Here is a 6,884-nt window from a genome sequence, read left to right as displayed (position 1 = left end):
TTTTGTAAGCCGTGACAGGCTTGCATCGACGTGGTTTCTCTGGTCGAAACCGAACATTAATTGCGCGGGAGTTGATTTTATCACAGAGTGGTATGTATTATTAATAACGTATTGTACTTTGGCAAGTTGAGCCTTCCAACCGTCGGGGGAATCTATCAGCTTGGATAACGAGGTTTTCAAAAACCGATTAACACGTTCAACCAGGCCGTTAGCCCAAGGAGATGCGACTGCTACTTTGCGGTGATTTATGTTTAATTGTTTCATACGAGCAGCAAACTCCTCTGAAGTGAAGCTAGTACCTCTATCCGAGACAATTTCAAGCGGGTTGCCAAATGTGTTAAAAATAATATCGAGCTGGCTGATAGTCTCCCTCGAGCAGGTTGTCCTTACCGGGAACAGCCACGTGAATCGCGATAACGCTTCTATAACTACAAGAATGTGTTTATATCCGTCTACGATCGTTTGTAGCGGACCGAAATGATCTATATGTAGAGTGTCCATGATTGCCTTAGCGACTAATATATGCACATTCTTTTCCAATCTATTAACCGAACTATTCGCAATTATACAAGTGATACAATTATTAATATAATCTTGTACTTTTTTTCGTAGGGCGGAAAACCAATAACTCTGCTGAATCCCTTGAAGTGTCTTCTCATAGCCACAATGTGCCATGTCATCATGGTATGTACGAATCACGCTAACCGTCATCGCTTCTGGTACGAGAAATCTTAACTGATTATCAACTATTCTGTATACTAATCCATCGACTAGTGTATAATTTTCCATTGGAGCTTTTTCTAAAGTTTGACTTATTTCTAGGATTCTGGGGTCAGCAAGCTGCTTGTACATTAAGATTGATTCGAGCGGTAATGCATCAACTACAGCTACGCTACGACTCAGCGCATCAACGTGAGCCATTGACTTGCCAGGTCTGTGTACAATCTTGAAATCATAATTCTGTAATGTGAGAGTCCACCGAGCTATTCGAGGATTTATGTTTGCCTTATTGACCGCATGTACTATCGCGTTACAGTCAGTTATTATAGTGAACTTTATGCCATATAAGTACAAATGAAAACGTTCCACCGAGCGTACGATAGCCAACATTTCGAGTTCGTAGCTGTGGTATCTCATTTCAGCTTGGTTTGTTGCACGACTGAAATAAGCAACAGGAGCCCATGTTTTACTCTGTCGTCTTTGCAATAATATTGCACCGAGGCCGAGAGAGCTTGCGTCGGTGTGTAGCTCTGTCTCTGCTACCGGGTCATATAATTGAAGCACTGGTGATGAAATAAGTTCATCCTTAAGCGCGTTGAATGCTTGATAACATGTTTTATCGAATTTAAATGCAACTCCTTTCCGTAACAAGTTATGCAACGGTCTTGCCTTAAGGGCGTAATTCTTGATAAATTTCCGAAAATAATTAGTCAAGCCGAGAAAACGTTGCACTTCGTGAACCGATTCTGGTATTTTAAAATTATGTACTGCTTCCGTATGTCGCGGGCTTAGCGTTAAGCCGTCACTTGATATGATATAGCCGAGGACATTTACTTAAGTTTAATTCGAATCTATATTTTCTCAGGGTAATCAGAACTTCCCTGAGGGTCTCCAGATTTTGCTCAACAGTCTCTGACGGGATTAGAACATCATCAATGTATACCATAGCTCGATCGTCTCGAATAAACACATTGAGTATCTGCATGAGTCTCTTTTGGAACTCCGCGGGAGATTCGCAGAAACCAAATGGCAAATATTTGTATTCGAATTGACCATCCGGGGTCGCAAATGCAAAATACTTGGTGTGTTCCGGGGATACTCTAATCTGATGAAAGCTATCCTTTAAATCGAGCAACGTGAAAACTTTCTTATTATTGAGCCTTGTTAGGAAATCCTCGATTAGCGGGAATGGATATTTTTGCTTATTTACGCGGCTATTCAATGGTCGAAGATCCACGCACAATCTCATTTTTCCATTTTTCTTCCTTACAGGGACTACCCGAGAACAGTACGGCGAGGTGCTTTGTTGGATGATACCCCGCTGCAGGAGGTTATCCGTTATTGCCCTAAGCTCTAGTCTCTCCGCATAGGCGAAGCGTCGTGGCGCAAACGCGAAAATCGAGGGATCACGTATGTTCACGCTGACTGTATAGTCATCGGGTTCGGGAATGATCTCAGCGAGCTGTGTTTCCGCGATCACTTGTTCTAGCCGTGACTTCGTGTTTTCGTCGAAATCAATAATAGTATTTTTGACCGTATCAAGTACGGATCCTTGTTGTGTGTCCTCGTCCACATACAACGGAAGGAATGCAAACAAGCTAACTCGCTCTCCTTGCTCAGATAACAACGGTCTGTATATCAACGTGAGATTTTCGTTTTGAAGAAAGTCGCGACCCAAAATAATATCGCCGTTGAACAAGTTATCGCGCATAACGTACAGCTCAATTTCAAAACGATCGCTGGGTAATAAATCGATTGTTACATTTGTTTTGACAATTCCGAGTAATTCTAACGGTTTTCTACTTAGATTTGTTAGCATACGTTCTACTAGCTTTAATTCTTTAACGTTTAAACTAATATATTTCGTGAACGCCGTATTATTAATAAACGAGACGGGGCTTCCTGTATCTACTAGAGCGGATAACTCACAGTCTTTTCCTTCTATGGCGCGTATCTTCACGAACGGGCCGGTGATCTCCAGACGATTTCCCTTCGCCGCAACGATGTCTCTTACTGCTGCTACCGACTCCGATACCGATGACTCCGCTGCGACCGCGGCCGATGCCTCCATGGACCGGGCTGTCGTCGTCGGTCGCGTTGACGTAGTCCGAGCTGGTGCTACCTCGCTCCTCTTCCTCTTGTTCGGGCATTCGTATTGCCGATGCCCTTTGGTTTTACAATAGAAGCACATCGCTTCTCCGCGACACTCGTTATGCGTGTGGCCTCTCTTGCCACAGTTCCTGCATGCGTCCGGATCTCGTGGCCTTGACCCGTTTTTGCTCGGAGTTTTCTTTACTGTTTCCGTGATGTTCTTGGTGAGCGGTCTCATTTTTTCGAGAAAATCTTCAATCGAGTCTGTATCCAAGGACAAAGCCGTATATCTTAGAGAGTCTAGTGTGATTCCTCCTGCCGACAGACTAATAGAGTCTCTTTCCGAGATATCCAGGTTGTTCATTAAATCGAGCTTGTCCATCGCGTACTGCACGAATGATTCGCGATTGCACTTCCACGTACGAGCTTCTATTTTCTGCATTGCTCCGTAGAATGAAACTTTGCTATCAAATGCCTTGGTCAATCTCTGCTGAAGTGCAGTCCACGTTTCGAGAGCTGCGCCCTGCTGGCGATCATACCACCGTTTTGCCACCTTCGTGAACCGACTAGACGCCGCGAGTAACGTGATTCCATCAGTTGCTGCGTGAATCTGTGCTACGCTGTTTACCCTCCGGATCCAAATTCGCACGTTTTCGTCCTCCGTACCCCCGAATTCAGGGATCTGAGTCACCAGCGTAGACACCTTAACCGTCGAAGAGCCTGTCTCCACCGTCCTCGGTGTCCCGTTGAGATTCGGCGGCGAGTGATGTATCGAGGTTGCGTATTGCAAATTCACCCCCGTCGCAAATTCCTGTTCGCGCGGCGCGCCCCGTTGTCCGGTAAGCATCTGGGCCAGCATTGTAAATTGTTGTTGCTGTCTTTCCATAAATTGTTGTTGCTGTCTTTGCAGCTCGAGTTGTTTAGCCGTGAAATCGGCGGTCATCGCCGCAAGAAGCTGTTTAACTTCGTTCGGGAGAGAGGCGGTTTCCATACCTCTATGTAACGTCGTCGAGTCCGTACTTTCTTCCGTACCTTCGAGAACCGAGTTCGCAGATTCGGGATCGGGGTCAGGCGGATTCTCCGCGTTTCTTTGCGCGAGAATCATTTCAATGAGTTCCTTGCGATCAACCGGTATTTTAATTTGATCCGCAAGTCCGGCGCGCGTAGCCTCCTTCTTCAGGGCTTCCATCGATAGTTTTGACAATTTTTCGCGGTCCATAATCAGAGTTTTATTCTTTTTCAGATAATTACACTAACTCGGAGTACACGACACTGAGCACGAGGCGCGACTGATACGCGTAATGGCTGGCCGACGATATACTCCGGAGCCGATACGTAGCTCGGAGCGAGACGAGATGCTCGAGAAACAGCACGTGGTTACCGGAGCAAACGTGGAGCGCGAGACGAGATCGGAGCGAAACTGATTCCGTCGAGATTCGCGAGATATTCGAGATTTTCCCACCTGTACCGAGGCTACGTCGAAGTCCGAGAAGACACGTGCTCCAAAAGGCGGTCGAGGCACACGAGACGCGAATAGCCGAAAAGCCGGAGCACGATCCCACTTCTGATGTTGTAAGATTGTTCTCTATCCACTATAGGAATGTGGAACTAGGATATAGGCGGGTTTAATAAACTTCTCGAGTTACTATCTCTAAAGGTAGGTATATTCAATGTTCTTTTGTACAGTTACTCGCAACCACGTCCGAGGCTCACAACCGAGTGCCTGGAGCGCGCGCCTACATCCGCGCCGGAGCCTGGTCCCGCTCCCTCTTCTACTCATCATCCGGTTGACGGCTCGCATCCGGTACACTCGCACCCCCTATGCCTCTACCGTGACGCCACCTTATGTCGACGTGCACGCCGCTCCAGTGCAGCCAACTTCTATATGGGGTCTCGAAGCCTAGTAATACTGATCGTCATTTTACAAGACGCGGTGCGGTGGGACGTGGGAGCAGCGAAGCACAGAGCGGCGCGACTCTCCCTCTTCCCCCCGGCCGCCGGCGCCAATACTCGAGACAGTGGGCCGTGCTACGGCTCGAGCGGCTCGAGCTTTTCCTTCCGCGCGCTCTCATTCGCACAATTAAAAAAATTAATATCTCGATTATTGGTGGACCAAACCCAAACAATATTGGCCTAGTTTACATCGTGCATTTGATACGCGTATCAAATAGTAAATAACTAGTGAATGTGTTTAATCATTGGCTGATCAGCTTAAATTCACTACTTGATACGCGTATCAAATGCACGATGTAAACTAGGCCATTGGGTATTTATGTTTGTCTCGATCCCTTCTACCTCTTTACAAGCATTGGCGTGGGTGCTTAGGGACACCCTGTATATATATATATATATATATATATATATATATATATATATATATATATGTTACGTTAAGCCTTGTGGGATTTAACTCTTTTATTCAGAGGGAAGGATATTTCAGAAAGAATGGGTAAGGCAAGGAAGGACGTAACGAGATTCATTCCCGAAGGCACGCAAAGAGAGAGGGTAAGTGTCTCTGGTCGAAACACTGTTTGTGACTCGAAAATGTAGGTCAACGTGCCGATAGGGCCCGCTATAAGGGCCTAAACCACTGATCTCATTAAAGTGGATATGGCATACCCTAATAATCTGAGGTAAAAAAGTGTGACCAATAGAATACCGGAAGCCATTAAAGTTGTAGTCAGCGTACACGCTTTTGGCGGAAAATTTGAATGACTAACACAAAATATATGTGTTAAATAAGATATATTGTAAAAATATAAAATATGATTATAATGTAACCAGTAAAAATGAATTAAAAAATTAATTAATTTACAAAATATATTAAAATGTATATGTTTAGTAATTTGAAATGTTCTAAAATATTAATCTGGAATGTGTTTATTTAAATTTTTATAATATTGTTTTATATCATACATATAACATTTAATATTATGTATTTTTTTATAATTGTAAGTGACATTTGTAAGTGACTTTATAACAAATATTTTGTAATATTTAAAAAAATATTTGGTAATATATAACATTTTTATGTATAAATTGAGTCAAAATATATAAATATTTTATTAAATAAGAGGATAAATAAAAGATTAAAAAATAAAATTTTGCAGGTGTCTAAAAATCGTAAATTTTTATTTATGACCATCTTGTTAAATAATTTTACTAATAAATAATACTACTACTACTAAACTTATAAATAAATTTAAAGGGTATTGTTATAGCTTATTTTGTCCTCGTGTCCTTAATTGTGTTGTAGTAATCCATACTTGAAGCTTGTAAAAAAAGTAACTATTAGACATAGATTAGCATAGATTTATTTAATATTTAAGTATAAATATTATAATGTACATAATAAAATGTATATACATGCACTATATACATGCACAGCATAGAAGCAAATAGAAAATAAGATAATTTTTTTATCGCGTTTTTTAGAAAAAGTAATAGAAAAGTAGTAATAGAAAAATGTTATTTTGCGTGCTTTATTAAACTTTGCAAGTCACATGCTGTGCTATTTAAACATAATGACAATAATGTTACATTATAACCCAGGTAGCAAGGTGACGTCTAATTGACGGCATTTTTTGGTCATTTTATGACGAACCAGACGTCATAATGTCAAGATAAAATGACGTCTAAATGTCGTAAAACTGACGTACATTTGTCTCATCTTAACGACGTCATATATTGACGTCAAAAATACGTCATTATTTTCATATTATTGACGTCATTTTCAAGAAGCTAGTATCGTACATTTGACGGTATTTTATTGTTATTTTTATGACAAAACATAGGTTTTTAGATTACATTTAATAAAGACGACATTTTAACGTCATTTTTATGACTATCCCAGGTAGTAAAAGCCATTATTTTGACGTTTTAGAAAATATTTCGGGTACATGTCCTATATATGCAGTACTTGCATTATGAAAATATCGAAATAACATAATTATAATGTAAAAAAAAATCTACGTTATTTCTCAACAAGCATCACGACCCACTACACCATAGTCACATTTGGAATTGCCTAACTTCCGTGGTTACCCATCCAACTCTGAACCGCCGTCGACGTT

The sequence above is a fragment of the Monomorium pharaonis genome, chromosome 5, assembly GCF_013373865.1.
Source record: "Monomorium pharaonis isolate MP-MQ-018 chromosome 5, ASM1337386v2, whole genome shotgun sequence".
Lineage (NCBI taxonomy): Eukaryota > Metazoa > Arthropoda > Insecta > Hymenoptera > Formicidae > Monomorium > Monomorium pharaonis.
Note: the sequence above shows the minus strand (reverse complement) of the source record.